The following is a 21,710-nucleotide window of genomic DNA, read 5'->3' as shown; positions in this document are numbered from 1 at the left end:
ATGCAAACAAGTAAGACATAAGTCTGTACTTTATGTCTGGATGTGTCTGTGTGTGTGTCTGTGGCTTTGTGCTTGTTTGTGAGTGAGTATTTCTTACTACATGGGTTTGTGTGTGTGTGTGTGTGTGTGTGTGTGTGTGTGTGTGTGTGTGTGTGTGTGTGTGTGTGTGTGTGTGTGTGTGTTTGTGTATGTGTGTTTAGGAGTGCCAAAGAGATAAAGGGAAAGAATGGAAGACAGTGAATGTGAGCACACTGTTTTTCAATGTGCTTGTGTACACAGGTTTGTTTGGTCATATTTCAGTTATGGTCACTGGGATGGTAAGGCATACTATATGCATTGTTGCGCAAATGCAATGTGTGAGTATGTGTGTGATAAAAAAGAGAAAACAGATAGTTTGAGGTAGGCTGAGCGATTGCTGCAGCAGACTTCTGGATGGCACCAACAGAGAGCAGTTCAGTCATCTTACTGACAGATTGGAGGGAACAGCCTGTGCGCTGTTGCATTCTGGGAGGAAAACAAAAAAGGCATCCTCTTCTTGGTGTAACATCACTGCTCTGCCTCGCTACCGAACATGTCACAATGTTCATGTGTAGCAATAGCTGTCTCTGTCCTTGCATGTACGCACGCACATGAGCACATGCACACACACTCACACTCACACACGTGCATGTAGGGACAAAGAAATATGCACACACACATACACACGCACACAGACACACCCTTATTTTGCTAAACATTGATGCAGGGTAGGCCTCACATAGATTAATGTACCACTGTCTACAAGATTTATCTTAAGCCTTGAAAATGAAAATAGGTTTCCATTGTGTTTGTGCAATTACCCACACCCTCCTAGTGCAACATGCCCAACCAACACACAACTCCAGGAGTGGGGAAGGCCACACACACATGGCCAACTGCAAGGACAAACACTCACACAAGCCAGACAACTTTGGAAAGTTCACATGTTTAACTTCTGTATAAATAGGATAGAGACAATATTTCAGATTATTTACTTACTTAAACTATGTGACAAATTGTATTCTCTAGAACAATGCAGCACAACTTTATTGTTCACTGTAAATCCGGTGTGCTACATTATTCAGTGTGGTTATTCGCTGGAATCTTAACGCATATGCATCATGTCATGAATAAATGTATCCATGTATATTTGAGCTCAAGGATGGCCTCATATTTGAATGATCTTTATGCTCTGACAGGAACACTTTGACATGACTAGTCAGATGTCGTACAGCTGTGCAAAGTGACATGAGGCTAAATGTTCATATGACTAGGACGTACTCAGTGACCAGGGAATTTTGACGTCAAAATACGTGGTTAAAACTGCAATAACGCACACATACATGTGTTATACATGCCCTCTCTCTCTCTCTCTCTCTCTCTCTCTCTCTCTCTCTCTCTCTCTCTTCTTTCTCTCTCGCTCTCTCTCTCTCTCTCTCTCTCTCTCTCTCTCTCTCTCTCTCTCTTCTATCTCTCTCTCTCTCTCTCTCTCTCACTCTCTCTCTCTCTCTCTCTCTCTCTCTCTCTCTCTCTCTCTCTCTCTCTCTCTCTCTCTCTCTCTCTCTCTATCTATCTCTCGCTCTGGAAAATGGGACAGGGAACTTCGGCAGAATCAATGTACCAGCTCAGAGTGTGACTGAGTGTTTCAACAGGACTGAGAAGGCCCATTACAGCCAGACAGGATAAAGTCTTAGCCCTAATCCAGCCCTATGTATGTGTGTGTTTGTGTGTGTGTGTGTGTGTGTGTGTGTTTATGTATGTGTGTGTTTGTGTGTGTTTGCTTGTGTGCGCGTGTGTGTGTCTGTGTCTGTGTGTGTGTGTGTGTGTGTGTGTATGTGTGTGTGTGTGTGTGTGTGTGTGTGTGTGTGTGTGTGTGTGTGTGTGTGTGTGTGTGTGTGTGTGTGAGTGTGTGTGCGTGTGTGTGTGCGCGTGTGTGTGTGTGTGTGTTTAGGAGTGCCAAAGAGATAAAGGGAAAGAATGGAAGACAGTGAATGTGAGCACACTGATTTTCAATGTGCTTGTGTACACAGGTTTGTTTGGTCATATTTCAGTTATGGTCAAAACCCTTTTTGTGCCCCTCAGACACAAACACACACACACACACGCACGCACGCACACACACACACACACACACACACACACACACACACACACACACACACACACACACACACACACACACACACACACACACACACACACACACACACACACACACACACACACACACACACACACACACACACACACACACAGACACCGGTGCCGGCTGGGACCCCGGGTGGAAGGGGTCAGCTAAATTGGTTCTGTTAGCTTTGAAAGTGAGTCCAATCAGCCGGCGAAGCCGAAGGAGCCAACCGGATTCACACCAGTGGAGGCAACGAGGACCTCATTCCAGGGCCGAGAACGCCATCATACACTTGGCCATTCAGTCACACACACACACACAGGTGCACACGTCCTCCATCTCAAGCTGCATGCATCTACAGCCACTCCTCCCAAGCACAATAAGATACAGCATATGTTTAGCAACATGGGGTCTTTCAGCGCTAGACCCAGTCTGTATCTGCTAGCCTAACTTTTCCACTGACGTCTTGTATTTATAGTTGATAGGTGCCTTTTAGGACTTAACACGTGTGCTCAAATATTCCACAGGTGTTAGACAGGCAAACAATTCAATTTTCCAACGTCAATACTTGTGTGTGAAGAAGTGTGTGTGTGTGTGTGGGTTTATGTCTTCTTGTTATGGTTATGGCACCAAGACGGAACTTGATGAACTGGGATTACGTTACATCAGGCACTAAATGTTTTCTGGGGTGATTCTTTTCACTCCTTGTTCTACAGGCTGTTTGTTCCTATAAGCTCCTTCTATAAGCACCGTCACCATAGCCACACGCACACTTGACAACCTCGGCGAACTGGGACTTATGTGGCACCACAGTCCATTTCTCTCAACTGGCCCAAAAGCACACACGCTCACGGTAAAATAAAATAAAGTAAAGAAAGAAAGAAGATTAATGGGGGCGTTTAACTGTTATGGTTTTCCATTTAGGCCTGCGATAAATAGACAGAGCAGTACACGGGAGAGGAGGTGAGGACGGGTGAACGTTCTGTATAGCTGGATGCTTCTGTCTTAAAGCGGACATCCCTGTAGCTTTCTAGGCCACCGCTGGATCTCCCCCTAGGTACAATACCACCCTGGTGCTCTGCCTGCTACACATAAATCTCCATATTTCATACTTAGTGCAAGTGTGATTCTGGTGTTGAGAGTGTGTGTTTGTGTGTGTGTTTTCATATGTGTGTGTGTGTGTGTGTGTGCGCTAGTTTAGGTTTATTGTATGTTTATGATTTTTATTGTAGCACTCAATGTATGGATTTGGTGGAGGAGCGAAATGTGTGTGTGAAAACATGACCTGCATATTCTCTATAAATTCCCTCAGACTCAATTTGCCTTTCTAGACATATCGCCATATATCTTTATCCTCACACCTACGTAATTGAGGACAAAATGGGCCCAAATGGGAATCACAGCATTGAATCTGACAATGATTGGCGGCCAATTAAGGCTCTGTGCCCTCTCCCCCCAGAAGTTCTGCTGTAACATAGTAGGGCCGCTGGATCAGACGCGAGATAGAAACACATTTAGATGCACTCATTCAAACAGCAGACGACGCAAGCTTGATAATTGGGGTAGGTCTTTGGTGAGAAAAATCACACCCACAGTTGAAATTAGCACAGTGTGCGTTTCATTACAGTGTGCGTGTGTGTTTATGTTTCTGTGTGTGTGCTTGTGTGTGTGTGTGTGTATGTCTGCATGCATACACAGAGGTTTTAATGACAAAACAAACTTGTTAGCACCAGTGCGTTAGTGTGTGCGTGTGTGTGTGTGTGTGTGTGTGTGTGTGTGTGTGTCTGTGTGTGTGTGTGTGTGTGTGTGTGTGTGTGTGTGTGTGTGTGTGTGTGTGTGTGTGTGTGTGTGTATGGATGCGGGATAAATGAGGTTGGCAGAGAGAGATAAAAGCTAAATCCGTCACAGTGTGTGTGGGCAACTTCAAACTACTCGCTCTCTCTCTACATCTCCCTCTGCATTCCTCCCTTCCTCTTTACTCCTTTCTTCTTCCCATCTCACTTTCTTTTGATTACTCATGTAGGCTGACTCATTGAAGATAATAATGCACAATAATGACAAAACCGCAGACACACACACACACACATGCACAAGCACAAACACACACGCGCACACACATACAATCAGTACGTTTACATGCACAACTTAATCCGATAAGGCCATAGTTCGACTATGCTCCTCAATCGGACAACTGCAATTGTCCGAGTATATATGCCGTCGAGAAAATCGATTCATTGGCCGAAGCACTTCTAACCCCGGTACGATAGGTGGCGCTGTACCTATTCCAACTAGTGGTAATAGAGCCACCGGTTGACCTCTTTACGTCACTAGCAACAACAAACTCAGGCCGCAGCATTCGAGAAAGATGTTTTCAGTAGACAGTTCTGTCAGTTCACTTCGGGTCCATGTAATTTCCCCGATGCTCCTTTGTTCCGACCTCTCGGTCGTATGCGGACTCCTCCGGCGGCGGAGGCGAAGTCGGGGGAGTCCGCATACGACCGAGAGGACGGAAGAATGGAGCGTCGGAGAAATGGACCCGAAGTGAACTAATAGCTGTCCCGCATACGGCAACAATCCCTTTCTCCTCTATGTTGCGTTTCAATATGGACTTCAGAGAGTCATAGCCAAAGTTCTTTTACCCCAATTCGTTCTCCACAATGGCCGAGATTACCCTCACTACGAGTCTTTACTAGTTGCTGAAGTACCAGAGAGTCGGAGAACCTGACGCAGTCTTCATAATATCAGAGAATATCCCTGTCAGTTCGGCCGCGGCGCAATGAATGAATTAAGATTGTAAAAAAACATTTGTTTTGACAGATGTGCCCGAAGTTACTACTTTACAACCTCGTCGATGACCAACATTTAGAAAGACATTTACTTTTAATTCAGCCTTGGGTGGAATCAAAGTGTTACACCTTTCCTGCTGTCGGCTCCCAGACCGTAGTTGAGGAGCACAGGAGAGACGTTCCCTCCAGGGCCGATGTTCTCTCGGAGGTAACACCCTTCACTTTGACCGTCAGTGGGTCTGCTTATAGGTCGGAATGAAGTGGCCACCGATTATTGACAGGCTGGGTACTTTATTCGTAGTTCCACTAACTTAACAGTACTCGTTTGCACAAACACACCGGACTTCATTTACTAAACTGACAAGCGCGACCGCTCGCTCTTCTTGCTCATCCACTCACTCGCTGAAATCACTCACACACACACACTGCCACTCTCGCGCGCACACATACGCTTCTCTCGTAACAGAAGCGTAGTGTGTACTGAATGCATGTTCATGATGATACACTTCTTATAGGGGGTAATGCACATAACGCAAAATCCGATTCCATGCGATCCGATCCGTTACATGCACGCTTAATTCGACTAACAATTGAATAATTTAGGTGTCTTAATTCGACTATGAGTACCTTGATTCGATTCGATTATAGTCTGACTAAGGTGTATACATGCATCTTAATAATCCAATCATAATTGGACTAAGCCAATAATTTGACTTTCTTGAGTGTCATGTAAACGTACTGAGTGTGCGTTTCATTATAGTCTATGTGCCTGAGAACAAAGTTTGAATGAAAAAACTCATTCAAGAGCTTGCTAGCAGCAGTGAGCCTTCTTGCGCAGGGATTTCTCTTTCAGGACCACAACTGGACCGCATTCTGCGCCCCATTGCTAGCGGACAGGTAAAAGCAGTAGTGCTTTCCTCCCGGCAGCCATGATTGAGAGTTGCTCAGAGGGTTGACGCCTTGACCCCTTACACAGCATCAACAGCACATTATTCTCAGAACTTGGGTCTTGTTCTACTTTTTTTTATTGATGTTATATTTTTGGCAACTCTGTGTGTCCCACCCTGGCGAGCCCACGCTCCCTCATTACGTGCTGTTTTGAGTGTGATTACTGTAGACGTGCATGGAGCCTCGTTAGCCTTAGCTGTATGCAGGCACACACTGAAACCCAGGGGTTATCATTCAATCACTCACCCACTGGTTCCCTGCTGAGCCTCCCAAAACTGTCTCTCCCCCTCCCCATGCCCTCTCTCCCTCTCCCCTCCACTGAGAGGCCTCATAAATAGAGCAGCGCTAGATGGGAGGGAGAGAGAGAGGGAAAGAGGGGGGAAGGGAGGGAGAGAGAGCTCGGGGAGATCCATAAATGAGTGAGCGGAGGGAGTAAAGTAAAATTTGTTTGCTGCACTTTTAATAATAAAACAATGTTCTGCACAGAAGGGATTTAAAGAATAAACAGATTGAGTGGGAGAGAGAAGGAGTCAGAGGTTCAAGCGGTAGGGATAAAAAGCATCTCTAGAATGTAAGGTAAAAGTAAGCAAGAAGCCTAGCAGCATCAACACAACTATATAGTGCAGCCTGCGGAGAACTAAGGTGAACAAGTCTTGCAAGTACCTGGCTGTTTCCCAAAGTGAAGGTTGCAGCCTTGCTAGAACACTTCCTTGCTAGTCACGTCCTATGGAGATGAGACTAGAGTGCTGCCTAGTGTTTGTAGCGTTCAGAGTTTGGAACGACTTGCTAGTGTGGAAGCGCTTCCGCTTTTTAAATATTGCTCCAGTGTTAAATATTTTAAAATTTGAATTGTTGAAATTGTTATTGGCGAATATTGTTATTGGCGTTTAAACACCACCTACTTACATATTAAAACAAATCAATCCATGCAAAATATAGCCTATCATTACGTTACAAAAACGTTTGAAATCTCACAGGTAAATTTTTTGCATTTACATAACTAATCTATAAAAAGCAATACGACACAAAATATTTCTGAAATGTTCAAATAACGTCACTTGTGTAAAGCAATGTGTATTGCCTTCTATACGCAATTTTATAATATCCCGTGCAGAGTGTGAACGCAAAGGATTGTGGGTATTTTGGCTTGTTGATCATCGATGCATCCTTGAAAAATCTCGGAATTCTCAAAAATAAAGGACGCGAAAAGGGCACGAATTTCCAAGTGTTCTCAACATTGGAACAGTGCTTGTCAGCGTTCTATGACGTAGGGTCCTTAAAAGGGCAGCCTATAGCATGCTTCCTTCACATTGGGAAACAGCCCTGATGGCTGCAGGTAATTAGCATGCAGGCTGCAGAGAGAGATGGTAAACCTAACCCTGTCTGTGTCCTTCTCCTCCCGGCCCGCCTTTTATTTTTAACTTTGTTATAATATGTGTGATTCATTCACAGATTCATTTAAAGAATCAATCATTCTTGTATTCATTCATTCATCTATTGATCCATTTATGCATTTGTTAGTGTATGTTCTTTTACGGCTGAGGTTTGCTCTATGCTAAAATCGATGCTGAACATGTATGTGGTGGTCGTTCAGATATTTTTTAAATAGAATATGTAATACCAATATCACACAAGGTATTGAAAGTCTCCTTTGTGCATGCTAATTCTTCTCCCATTCATACAATGCTCTGTATTTATGAGGAAGAGACACACGTCATTTGCAGTTGTGAATCATATGCGTTTTCTTTCCGGACGAGAAAGAGCAGCGACATCAATCCCACACTATAGCTGGGTCTGCCGAGCACAGCTTGAGTGGCTGAACTCTTCCCGCGGTAGATGACAGCCTCCCACAAGACAGATGACACAGACATGCTCCTCTGCTGCCGCTGTCTCCAAACAGGACAGAAAGCAACCAACGCTCCTCTTCCTCTGGGCGCCTCGACAATCCGCCAAGTCCCTCACCCCCCACTCCCGCTCATGTCTGGCTGGGCTCTCTAGGCTCCTCTGCGGAGGAGTGAGGGCCCCTGACTGGAAGGCCCCTCTTCAGAGGAGAGAGGGCCCCTGATTGGAAGGCCCCTCTGCGGTTGAGTGAGGGCCCCTGACTGGAAGGCCCCTCTGTGGAGAAGAGAGGGCCCCTGACTGGATAACCCCTCTGCGGAGGAGAGAGGCCCCTGACTGGAAGGCCCCCCTGCTGAGGAGAGAGGCCCCTGACTGGAAGGCCCCTCTGCTGAGGAGAAAGGGCCCCTGACTGGAAGGCCCCTCTGCTGAGGAGAGAGGGCCCCTGACTGGAAGGCCTCTCTGCTGAAGAGAGAGGCCCCTGACTGGAAGGCTTCTCTGCCGAGGAGAGAGGGCCCCTGACTGGAGGCTCCTCCTGCAGTGCCTACCCAGACTGAAGCCTTTTCTGAAACCGCACCGGACCCATTTGGCCGGGGCCCACTGTTTCTCTTCCGCCCCGTAACTCTGGTTATGTGACACTAATCAATTATGGATGAGGATGATGATGAAGATTTGCATCACGAGGGCCCCTTTCATGTGTCCCTCGGAGAAACTGAGAGAACGTAAGGGAAACTGGGAACGCAGGAAGAGAGAGGGAGAGTACACGCCGTTGTGTCTGTGTGTATGGCTCCGTGCGTGTGTGCATTTATGTAGAATGTGTGTGCATGTGCGTTGGTGCGTGTGTGTGTGTATGTGCCCGGGGGGTTATTGTGAGCAGCAGGGGGGGAGTGTGTGTGTGTGTGTGTGTTATCTAAAACCCTTTCTCCCCCTGGTGATCTTCTTTCCATTACTTCCGTTCTCCAAGGACTTCCCTTATTTCCTCTCTCTCTCTCTCTCTCTCTCTCTCTCTCTCTCTCTCTCTCTCTCTCTCTCTCTCTCTCTCTCTCTCTCTCTCTCTCTCTCTCTCTCTCTCTCTCTCTCTCTCTCTCTCTCTCTCTCTCTCTATTCCGCCTTGACCTTCCCCCTGTGTCTCCTATCCAGTTCTCCTCTAACTCTGAAACCTGGTATTTTTCCATATCCCTACCCTTCTTCATCATCATCATCATCATCATCATCATCATCTTCCTCCTCCAAAGACCCCCCCCTGCCTCTCCTCAGACTAGCTGCTCTGTTACATACTGCTTATCCTGCGCTCGCGGGAAAACACAGTAGGCCGTAATCAGGGGTTGACGGATGTGGCTCCCTGGCTCAGGGTGCGGTGAGGGGGGTCCTTCAAGTTGATCCTTATCCCCCCCCCCCCCCCTCCCAGACACCCTGAAGGGTAATTTGTAGACTGGAGAGTTGGAGTATAGAGTTGTATCATGTAGAGTTATAGAGTGTCGAGTTGTATAGTGTAGAATTGTATAGTGTAGCGCTTTAGAGTGTAGAGTTGTAAAGTGTATAGTGTAGAGTTGTAGAGTGTAGAATTGTAGAGTGTATAGTTGTAGAGTGTAGAGTTGTGCACCTCAAGGATGCACGCGAACCAATGCAATACCAGATTCTCGCTCTCTACATAGTGGTGGCCATATTTACAAGGGCAATGGTCGCTCCAATTCAAATGTGTGCATAATGAGGATTAGACACTGTGAATGAATTGAGCCTTATACCGACGGACAGACAAACAGAAAAGTAGATCAACGTTTAGCTTACCTGCTTGGTTGGATAATTCATCATGAGGCGCAAGAAAGAAAGAAAGAGAAAAATATATTAGATTAAAACATACTTTTCAATACCATGTAAAAATAAATTTGCAATATAAAATTCATCAGGGTCTCCTTGAATGATTGTTATTTGGAAACTGTTATGCAATATAAAGAAAGTCTAGCAAACCAAAACAACAACAATGGACATTACCACAAATGCATAAACAAATAATTACATTAAGCACATTCCTCCATAGTGCCCCACTAAAACACAGCCAACACTGAGATCATGCCTATGGATATGGGCAGATTTGCATTATGTTCCAATGTTGCATAAAATGGAGCAACTGTTTATTGGACTGTTCTATTCATTATATTGAATAATTCAGCCAGAGCATCTACAAAGAAAACAATCACTTTGGAGAGAGATGCAGCGGGATTTCCTAATGCACATTGGTGTGTTTATGTTGAGCATAAGATACTAAACATAATACTATTACTGCTCCTACAACTGCTGATGATACTTTTACTTCTCCTGCTACTTCTACATCAGCAGATACTTCTACTACAGCTTCTAATAATAACACAAATATCGACTTGCTGGTTGAAGGGTCAGAGAGGTTCTGATCAATGTTAGAGGAGAATGAAACGGCAGTCACACGTCAATATTGTTTTTCTAAGGCAAGATACATGTGAGTCACAGATATAGAGAGAAGCAGTGAGGCAGCTGTGCATACTACTGAGATACAGCCTTGTATCTTGTTGGAAGCCATGAATGAAAGGATAACTAGAAACTTTGAAATTGATCAAAAACAATAGTAATAGAAAAATGTTTACATTTTTTTACACACCTAAGTGATTAAGGAATTTCTACTAAGCCTAAATTACTAAGCCACTAGGTATAATTAGCAAAAGTATCCAACTCAATGGTATTTATCTTACAGCAAAGATAATCCTGGTATAACAAACAGCTCCAGAATGAACCAAACTCAAAGCTTGTGGTCCAATGTAAGGGAATAAAATGTCTGCCATGGGTTGTGCCCAGAGCTATAACATACTGGTGTCTGGATCCATGGCTGGATCTGAGCTCAGCCATGATTGAACATGATTAATCACCTCAAAGGAAATTCTAAATCGTGAGCTGCACTGAAGAAAATTGAGATAACATGACAGTCAGCAAATTGAAATTGTCGATATATGTGTGAAAAACATTTGATTATTCCAAGAAAGATGATAGCCGATCAAAAGCAACGTAGACAACAACAAAACACCAAACCTCAAGACACACTGAGGTATTGGAAAACAAAGGTAGATTATTTTTTACTTAATGGATCTGTCCAAGATACAGTATATTAGCATTCCACATAACTCATTTTAAAAATCATATCCTTGACATCCCGTTGAGAAAAGTTTCTGAATGTGTTTGTGTTTGCGTGTGTGTGTACATGTTTGTTTGGGTGTGTGTGTACGTGTATGTGTATGTATTTAGCTTGTCTGTGTCCTTTTGTTTGTTTTTGTCTGCTTTTGTGGGGGTGGGGGTATTTGTGTTTGTTGTGTGTGTGAAATAGTGTGTGTTTGTATGTGTGTGTGTTAACAATGTTTAGGAGGTGAACAGCATCTATAGCATCTTTCTAAGGCACAGACACACACACAAACACATAGATAACAACTGACATATAGACAGATACTCACACACACACACACACCCAGGGACACAATAAGGAGAGAGAGAGACTTAGAGAGAGAGAGAGAGAGAGAGAGAGAGAGAGAGAGACTGAGCAAGAGAGAGGGAGAGAGGGGGATAGAGAGAATGATAGAGAGTGAGAGAGAGAGAGCGAGAGAGAGAGAGAGAGAGAGAGAGAGAAAGAAAGAGAGAGAGAGAGAGAGAGAGACTGAGCGAGAAGGTGAGAAAACACAAAAAAAGGACAATGTGGCATTTGCATAATCTTCACTTTGCAGAAAGAGTGAGCGAGAAAGTGTCTGGGGGAAGGTATAATAAGCTAGACAAAGCCTTCATTGAAGACACAGTATTGAGTGGTAGCCGGGCATATGTAAACGACTCCCGGCGAGCCATACACTATTTCGCAGCAGGAGTCAAAAAACCTCCATCCTGTTCAATTAGGCGTTTACTGTTATTCTGTGCATGGGGGGCGTCACGCAGCCTGCAGTTGGCATCCCTGCAGATGTAAACAGAACAACACACCGCCTGTTTGAAATGTTAACCCACTCGCTGAATAGGCTTTAAGGAAGCTCCTTGATCCATCACGCACCCCCACAAGTGCTCACACCGAGGAAAGTGCTCTTCATGAAACCTTTATAGTCTACACTTAAACAGGTAGGTAAGGATGCTCTTGCAACATTTTCAAAACAACGATTCTGAAATGTTTAGTACAAGTTCGGGCAAATCTTTATTGTTTTGTCTTTATTGTTTTCTTCGCGTTAAGAATGTATTGTGGTCTTAAGAAACGCTATGTTTCAAGTGTCGGCCAACCGCACTCGCCTTGTTGATTGGTCTTTCGAGAGATTCTTCAGCGTGTTCTGCTATTATGTTATTATTTTACTGAACAGTGGACATGCTTCTGCCTCTGTGTCTGCTTTGTCCCTGACAGTTTGGAACAGCTTTGAAGATCAGCCCAGAGGACCATCCCCAGTGGTCCTGATCATTTTACACACCAGGGAGGGCTTAGCAAAATGGGAACCGTTGGCTACGCACTTGCTCAAATCAAGATTTCTCGATGGCAACATTATGGTATAGGATTAAGGAGGGGTTCTGTCTCCATGTTCCCACCATCTGCAATATATATTCCCGAAATAAATAAAGTTGGCTTGCATCTTCAATCTAAATAACTTTTTAAAAAACAAGGAAAAGTAGAATTTGTAAAATAGCTCCCGTTTGACAAAGATGAATAATGTCGAGGAAAAATAAGACATCAACTGAGAAAAATATCAAGTTAAATTTGTACATGGTTCTATTTTGATGTTGGGCCTGTGTTCCTGTTTGTGTTAAACATGGCTATGAGAGAACGGATGGTTTTTCATTAGCGATGGGAATCATATGGTCTGCATGTACGGCCTCTGGATGTGGGCTTTGAATGCCGTGTAATTTGAGTTTTCTGCATCTAAATCCCAGATCAAAAAGTCCTACTGCCATCTTCAAAGCTGCTGCACTCGGGTCCCGAGCTTGCCGCCCGGCGATGCCCTCCGACAGATAAGCAGTGGATTAACATCGCTACCAAGCCGTCTCATCTCACCATGCCTGTAACAGGAGGCTTGAGATGGGCATTCTTGGTGGCAGAGTGGGTGGGATATCCGCGCAGGCTTTGGAGACAGTGATCAATTCCAGACAATGTCTTCGTCAGAAAACAATATTTATTTTTACTGTTGTTGCTCTTTTCATGTCGTTTTTGCTCTCGCTCTCTGGACTGTTAACTTATGGTAGACTGGAAAATCTATAAAATTCATGACCATCTCTCAGCCTAGAACAATGTGATGTTTGACCACATTCACCCACAGGACTTGACATTCTCTCAAAAAAAACAAACTAAAAAGAAGACATTGGACGCAAAGACTTATTTCTACCTTCTACATTACATTGTTTGGTTATTTTCTCTTTTTTATAGGTCCACTTTTTTGACAGGGACACAACAAATCAATCTATCAATTGATAGATGATTTTTGAGAGTAGGCAGAACAGTAGTGCTCAATAATGTCTTTCCAGTACAAGTATGATTATGTGCTTAATCATAAGGCTAACATGATATCGCTAGTCCATAGTTTTCCCATTTTCTCAAAACAACACTGTGCTAACTTTGATAAGAATGAATTAATTTTTGCCAAATCAGTTACACTTTCAAACCTTGTTGAGGTATTTATGCAAAACATGTAATCAAGCGCCTACAAAATCAATAAAACCACAGCTTGTTGCACGGTATTTAAAAAAGTAGCGGATAGTCTTCTAGAAATGCACAGCCTATTATTGATTAACAGGTGACAAAAATCTCAAACTGCATATGATATGTGCAATTAGCTATGACAGCATCGGTCAAAGATTAAATAAGATATAAGCTTTGGTTGCTGCAATAATTAACAGCCTGTGATGAAGTTGATGCTGTGCTCAAGATTTTAAATTGTTCAGCTCAGTTGCTGCTGTGTCATTTGGACGGCTTGTTCTATACCCCTAAGGGCCGCCAGAAAGAGAGGATGCTGCAACTCTCTGAAATCAACGGAGAGAAACTCAGGAAAGAGTTTCCATTGGCACACACACACACACACACACACACACACACACACACACACACACACACACACACACACACACACACACGCACACACACACACGTTCACAAAAGTGCACACACACACTCATTCAGACACACACACACACACACACACACACACACACACACACACACACACACACACACACACACACAAACACACACACATCCACCGCACACACATAAAGCATCACGTAACACCATACACTCACATGGTGGTTAGTTGCCAGAGTGGTTAGTGGTAGACGAATGCTGCAGTCCGCAGATTTCTGAACCCTCCTCATGTGTTGTGGTCGTGTGTCTCCTCAACTCTCTCAATAGGCTTCTTTAGCGATGCCTTCTGTAGTACACCTCCTGCTTTCCCACGTGGCTGCCCTGTTAAAGCATGCCGCCTTGTTTATGTATTTCACCTCCAGCCATGCTCTTAATTCTCCTCCCCTGTCTCTCTCTCCAGCCCTCCTCTCTTATCTTGCTGATTGGGGTTGGATGGGATAAGTTGAAAAAATGCAGACGTAAGCAGTTATTTGCCCCAGTAGGAACACACAGACTCAGACACACAGACACACACAGACACATGCATACACGCACACACACACACAAAAACACAAAAACACACACACACACACACACACACACGCGCACACACACACACACACACACACACACACATACACACACAACCAAACACACACACGCACACACACACAAACACACAACTCTACAAACATTTTCTTTAATCCTTTTCCACAATGAGGTCATCGGTAAACTATTCTACATGGATGAATGATGTAATAACGATTTAATGTAAATGTGTGTGTCTGTGTGGGTCAGTGTGCGTGTGTGTGTGCATGTGCATTTGTGTGGGGAGTGGGGGGGGGGGGGGACACTGTTCCACATTCATTCCTTCCTTCCTTCCTTCCTTGCTTTCTGCATTCATTCTTCCATTTTCCGACATTTGGGTCTCCGTCTCGCCCCCCTCCATTATTCCCGCCCTTGCTTCCTTTCCTACTCTCTCTCTCTCTCCCTCCCGTCATTTCTTCCTTCCTCCCAATGTCTCCTCATTCCTTTCAACTCCCGACCTCCTTCTCACCGTGCCTCCTCGGCTCCGCCGTCTAGCAGTCCTGCTTCACTTTAATTGCTTTGTGAGTCACCTAATTCCTCCGAGGGAAGAGGGAACCAGAGTGTGATGGAGGCAGATGGAGCAGGAGGAGGAGGAGGAGGAGGAGGAGGAGGAGGAGGAGGGGTGGGTTTAGCTCTTTCTTTCTGGTTTCGTTGCCTATGGAGGACAATTAGAGATGTATTGTATTGGTCATGAGTGGAAATACATGTACTAATGTGCACTCGTGTTACCTTCTCACTGTGTTCTGCTCTATCCATCTGCATTCTACTGTCTAGCCACTCTGCCTGCCAAGGCATGGCACTGCAACCTTCAGTCACAACTCGAGTCAAAAATGTGTGCCTGTGTGTGTTTGTGTGTGTCTGTGTGTGTGTGTGTGTGTGTGTGTGTGTGTGTGTGTGTGTGTGTGTGTGTGTGTGTATGTGTTTGTGTGTGTGTGTGTGTGTGTGGGGGAACTGTGTGTGTGTGTGTGTGTGTGTGTGTGTGTGTGTGTGTGTTTGTGTGTGTGTGGGGGGGGTCTGTGTGTGTGTGTGTGTGTGTCCGTGTTTGTGTGTGTGTGTGTGTGTGTGTGTGTGTGTGTGTGTGTGTGTGATTGCCTGCTTATATGCATCCTCATGTACACATATGAATGAATTCCCCCTCTTTACATTGTATCAAACAGAATGCTCTCCACTTTATTGCATAGGCTGTGGTGGCTGCACACTTGAATTCTCTATGGTTAGAGTTGGGGAATGAGCGAGCTGGCAATGGAGAATCTGTGATGGGATTCATCATCTACTGAACAGCTCTGCTCTCCACTCTACTGGCTCATCTGCTCTCGCTCGCATCCCCATTGAGAAAGCATTGTCGCAGTGAACGGCTCAGAATATTAAATGCAGGTCAGAGGATGTCCACTATCAGTCAATCCTTGAGAGTGGATGTTACACCCATTAATATTCATAGGCAGGCTGCTCGCCATTTAGATGGAGACAAGATTTGATCATGAAGAAAAATGCCGCCCACAACGTCTCTCATCCATCAGTGATTCCGCTAGTGATTGCAACTCAAGTCAGTCATTCAGGTAGACCCATAATAGCGTATTTCAACCCAAAAGTTAGGTTAAAAATCCTAATAACAAAATTCACAGTAATCATAATGATACTATGAAAAGAATAATAATGTGTGTAGTCATTGATCTTATCATAGCCAGGGGAGGGGTTGAACCTTCCTGCTCTTTCTTCCACACTTCCAGGTTTTGATGGCAGCCATTAAGTTCCATGTAGCTGCATTATGGCCAAGGAAATCAGGTATAAATGTCAAGTGCAATCAAGAGATTGCCGGAGCCATTCTAGGCCAGCGCTACAAGGAAGAGATAATGTGCACGGCGGGGTAGTGGATGGATGCACTCTATGAGCAAACATTAGATCGGTTACACTAGCATGAAATTATCAACGCTGGATCCAGCGGCCTTGAAATGGCCGCTGCAATCATTGGCCGTTTAAAAGTGAGAGAGAATCCCATTTAATGGCCGCGCACAACCACATCTCGTCCGTTTTAAGATAATATAACCTCCTGAAACTGCTGGAGCAGGTCCACTTAAAGCAGAGGGTTGCATGCGTTGATGGTTTGCCTAAAGGACCCCCACGCCGAGGTTCTGGCTTTAGATGAAGAACAACTAGGGGGGGACGGGGAGCAGGACCAGCTGGCTGAGCAACAACACAATGCTGACGGGATGAGATGCAATGTAAAGTTTATTGCCTTTTCTTTCTTTCTTTTTTTTACAAAAATGTCAAGTATGTTGTTGAAGGTTTTTACACATGCTGATATGATGAACCACCAGGAAGCATTTGCAAGCAGGGGGTGTATAGCATTGGATATTATGCTACTAAAAGTGCTAATGGTGTTATACTACTTCTAAAGGAGACCACCATGCACGATTTTTAATCTTTAGGATGGAAGAACATTTTTCCGCCCTTCTCATCACTGTCCCACTGTCCAAGCTACATTAGTTTAAGGTTATTCTTCTCGTCTATGACTTGGCAGGTGAATCGTGGTTTTTGGCCATGCTTTGATTACCGTCATTGATTTTCTATTGTTCAATCGCATGGCAATACATCATGTCTGCTCACTTGGCAACTTCTGCGGACCTACTATCTCCTATCCTATCTTATGCAACCTCAGCATCTCCCGCTCTCCTCTGGGCTTTGAAAGGTTTCCTTTGTGCCGCTCCGAACTGAAGGTCGGAGGGTCATGTGGTGAAGGGATGTACAATAAACCCAAACAGACTTATCTTCAGAATGGGGATAAGGCAGGTAAATAAGGTATCTTAAAAATCAGCACTAAGATAGCTGTGTGTGTGTGTGTGTGTGTGTGTGTGTGTGTGTGTGTGTGTGTGTGTGTGTGTGTGTGTGTGTGTGTCTGTGTGTGTGTGTGTGTGCGTGTGTGTGTGTGTGTGTGTGTGTGTGTGTGTGCGTGCGTGTGTGTGTGTGTGTGTTTGGGAGGGCAGACATAAAAGTGGGGAGGTGCTGCAATAATACAGATCGATGATATCATGAACAATACTTTGAAGAATTCTATCAGGAGAGCCCGGTTATGCTGTTGCTATCACAAGACCTATTGTGCAGTCTGGCACCAATCTAAAAATGTAATATGCTGCTGTTTCTGTAATGTGAGAGTGTCTGTGTGTTTCACCTGCATGACGTAAACACCGGGTGTATGTGTCTGCCTACCGCTTTAACCACATTTCCCCGTTTCCACTTCCATGTGCTATTACTGAGCGTTTGTGAAACAACCGTTTATCCCATCCACCATTTATTTTCTCTTCTATTTTTAACCATACACCAAAAGGAGCTATAAGGGACGCCTAGCTCAGTGATGTTTTATTGTTTTCCCAGTGGTCTTTCGCAGCTCTCTCATGCATCCAGACTGAGGTCTGAATGCAGGTTGCCAAGGGGTTCCTTATTAGGTCATGCGTTGGCTACTGGAGGCCCTCAGGGAGACATCGTCATGTAACGCACAGGACTGACACATGCCCAGATGGCCAGTTAGCATGATAAAACTCCCTGATTCTACTGGTAGCAATAATAAATTATATACAAGCTAGCGCAGCTAGTACAATATATTTAATATATATTAGTACAGTGGACATAAGGGCTGTGTCCATATTTTACAATATCTCTGTATTTGACCATGGCAGGATTATTAACACTATTGTTTCCAATAGTCTGAACATCATTACATCCCAGCTGGAATAGTGTGCTGTACTTTATGTTGCTTCAGTGTCCAAGGTGTGATCATGGTTTGTGTGTGTTTCTGTGTGTGTTTTGGTGTGTGTGTATGTGTGTGTCTGTGTGAGTGCATGTATGTGTATGAGAGTGAACATGTGTGTGTGCTTGTGTGGTTGCATCTTTTTTTATGTGCATTTGTTAGCATTTGCGTGTGTGTGTGTGTGTGTGTGTGTGTGTGTGTGTGTGTGTGTGTGGGTGTGTGAGTAATTGCACATTTCTTGTTTGTTTTCAGTGTGTAATTTGAGTATTTAATTATGTGTTTATTTGTGTTTGTGCAATGCACAAGTGTAATGGTTTACATGTGCGTGAGCGTGCGTGAGCGTGTGTGTGTGTGTGTGTGTGTGTGTGTGTGTGTGTGTGTGTGCGTGCGTGTGCCACACTGAACTCGTGTCAGTCAAGGAGCAGGCCTGTTGTGATGAGATTCCATAGTAAGCCTTCTACCTGACGTAACCCATCTGGTGACCCTGCAACAGTCAGCACTTTAAAGGATAATATTTCATCAGTGTTAGCAATATACTGGCTACATTTGAATATGTTCATTTTGTGTATGTGTGTGTGTGTGTTTGTGTGTACGTGTGTGTGGTTGTGTGCGTGTGTGTGTGCGCGTGTGTGTGCTCTTTGTTTATTTCTTCCATGTGTCATACTGTTTAAGTTTGCTGACAGTTGCTGTCACCTATAGACCTCTATTAAGGATGCTCAGGATGAAATATATATCTAATCCTCTCTCTCCCTCTCCCTTTTGCTCTCTCTAGCGGTACCTGCAGCCGCTCTCCTCACACTCATATCCCCCCAACCCTCCATCTCTCTGACGCTATCTCCCCTGTGGCCCTGTAGCTCTCTCCTCCTCTCAGATGGCACTTCTGACAAGAGAGAGGAGCAAGGTGAGGGAGGTAGTCTGAGAGAGAGAGGTACTACACTGTAAAGTCCAAAAAAATATGGGCAAAAATGAAGTTTTATCATTATAAAAATTAGTATAATTTTTTTATTGCATTATAGAATATTTTTTACTTTGGCATCTCTCTCACTACCACTCGATAGGGGAAGTTGGCACTAGGGGAACAAGGACAACTTCCCCTTCCTCTTTGCATATCTATCTATAGGAAGTACTTTATGTGTCTGTCTCCCTGTTGTGGTGAGTTAGCAACAGAACAGGACACCTGGAGCTCTCAAAGGGGCTTTCCCCGCGACTCTGTCACGGATGTTTTAGAGCAATGGATGAATGGTGGCAGTCGAGGCACCCTGCAATATGGAGCTTGCCTTTTAAAAAAAACTCTCTCCCTCTCTCTCTGTCTGTCTCCCCCTCTCTCTCTTAGTCTCTCCCCGTCTCTCTTTGATCTTCTCTCTCTCTCTCTCTCTCTCTCTCTCTCTCTCTCTCTCTCTCGCTCTCTCTCTCTCTCTCTCTCTCTCACCACAGAATGGCGTTCCCTGCTGTCCCATTGGCTGTATCAGGGCCAGGTCTGGATGAATGTGTGTCATGTAAAATGCATGAATTGCTTCCAACTGCCCAAGTTGAGCAGAGCTGGGAGTTGTGAGAGCGCCACTGCTGCTTCCACCCGCCCGTCTGGGGTGCCGTCACTGGTCCGGAGACACACACTGGTGTACTGGTTTAACCACAATGGCCCAGGTGAAAATCACTTCTTTTCAAAGTCTTGGAGCGATTTGTCTACTGGTAGCCCGAAAACATATCAGTATGTACTTGTTGGTGTTGAGTTGGTTGTGTGTATGGGGTGTGTATTTTTAAGGTATGGTCTATGTGTGTGTGTGTGTGTGTGTGTGCGTGTGTGTGTGTGTGTGTGTGTGTGTGTGTGTGTGTGTCCTTAAGGAAATGTCTGTCTCCCCCCAAGCAAGCATATGGCAATCGCTTTAAGGGCAACTATGCAAGTGTATCTCTGGTCATTGCCCGTGCACAGATATATTGTTAATGTCCATGTGGATGTGGTCTGTGTAAGTCCCTGTAGAAATTGAAAGGTCTCATTGTGACATCTGGACCTCAGACCCTGTCCCGCGGCTCTGACCCCCTTATGGTCCACTGCCATTGGTCACTGCATCCAGGTCACATGTGCCATCCCCCCCGATGTAGTGTTCTGGACAAACAGACTTTGCGGGGCGTTCACACACACACACATTGGATTGAAGCAGACTCATGCTCTTTGCTCTCAAATGTAAGATAAATACAATGTGTGTGTTACACACTCCCACTTTCATATTAACTTCCTTCTTAGCACTCTTACTTTCGGGTTGGTTTAGATACGGATAATCATACAGGATTGAAATCTAAAAATAAAAACTGACTAATTAGTCAAGGAGATGAAACGTCATCTCCCCTCTCCCTGGATATTAAGAGATCTTCCAAACCTTCCCAGTAAGAGGGCTGTGTTGTTTGCTTTGTCGTTAATTTATATGTGATTTATTTTAGTTTTGGCACCATTGGAGGTTGTTATTCGCAGCCTTGCAGGGCAGCAGCGGTAGACAGGGCATTTCTTCCCTGGAGGGGGCTAGTGAGAAAATGCTAAACTGCCATCACACGAAATATGAATCCAGAAGAAAAAAAGAGCTAGCTTCCTAACGGCTCTCTAGGCAGTCTAAGTGAGTCCAAGTGAGACATCCATTTTGTCTGGAAAGCTCTCCTTCACCAGACAAGTGTCACCTGCCAGAGTTCAGGGAACGTATAATGTCGTTAGGTCCTTCTTCTCAGCTCTCTTAATCCTGTGCAAAGCTTCCGTAGACGTGGGGCCCTATCACACGCCGCAAACTGTGGGCCACTGTTGGTGCTAGTGGGATAATCCCTGACCTGATATGACATCCTTTTTCTTAAAAAAACGTTTTTTACGGGAACCTTTAAAGTCACTGCATGAGTAATGCCTCGGTGAGTGCAGGCGACTAGATGGGTTGAAGAAAGTGCAAGGAAATGGCATACACTATTGAAGAAGTATTACTGCTACAAGGTGGTCATATCAGACCACACGCACACACACATACCCACACACACACACATATCCCCCCCCCCCCACACACACACACACATGCACACACACACAAACATGCACACATGCACAACTACGCTATAATATCCCTGCATCCGCAACGACACTTACACGTGCAGAAACACACACACAGACACACATGCAAAAGCACATGTGAACATACACGTATGCACAGCGTTTCGTGGCATCCCGCCGCCGGACCTCGGACCGGGCGGGTCCGAGGACACGCAGTAGACGGGGGTTTACCGTCGCCACCCTCCAGCCGGCGACAGAGAGCACCACGTCTCTCCCCCCAATCAGCGCAATCGGAGACACCTGGCCCGAGGAAGGGAAAGGACCAGGAGCCGGGCTTAAAAGGCGCACCAGACCGGGCGAACCAGGAAGTGCCACGGAGAGAGTCCGCACCAACGGGAGAGTGACACGGCGGGAGTCCGCGCCAACGGGAGAGTGACACGGCGGGAGTCCGCACCAACGGGAGAGTGACACGGAGGGGGTAAGCACCAGACCGGGCGAACGGCAAGGGACGTGGAGGGATTCCGAACAGCGCCGGGCAAGTGCCACGGCGGGAG

At 45.1% G+C, this 21,710-nt stretch overlaps 1 protein-coding gene across 1 annotated transcript in view; it reads right to left on the bottom strand.

Moving 5' to 3' along the window:
- The window catches only part of nrg3a (neuregulin 3a), a gene marked incomplete at both ends in the record, with an annotated part of 264,900 nt that overhangs the window by 168,337 nt on the left and 74,853 nt on the right, over positions 1-21,710 (bottom strand). The gene's annotated exons all lie outside the window — the stretch shown is intronic.

This window comes from Pollachius pollachius (assembly GCF_949987615.1).
Source record: "Pollachius pollachius genome assembly, chromosome: 2".
Classification (NCBI taxonomy): Eukaryota; Metazoa; Chordata; class Actinopteri; order Gadiformes; family Gadidae; genus Pollachius; species Pollachius pollachius.
This window is presented reverse-complemented; position numbering and strand designations above follow the sequence as displayed.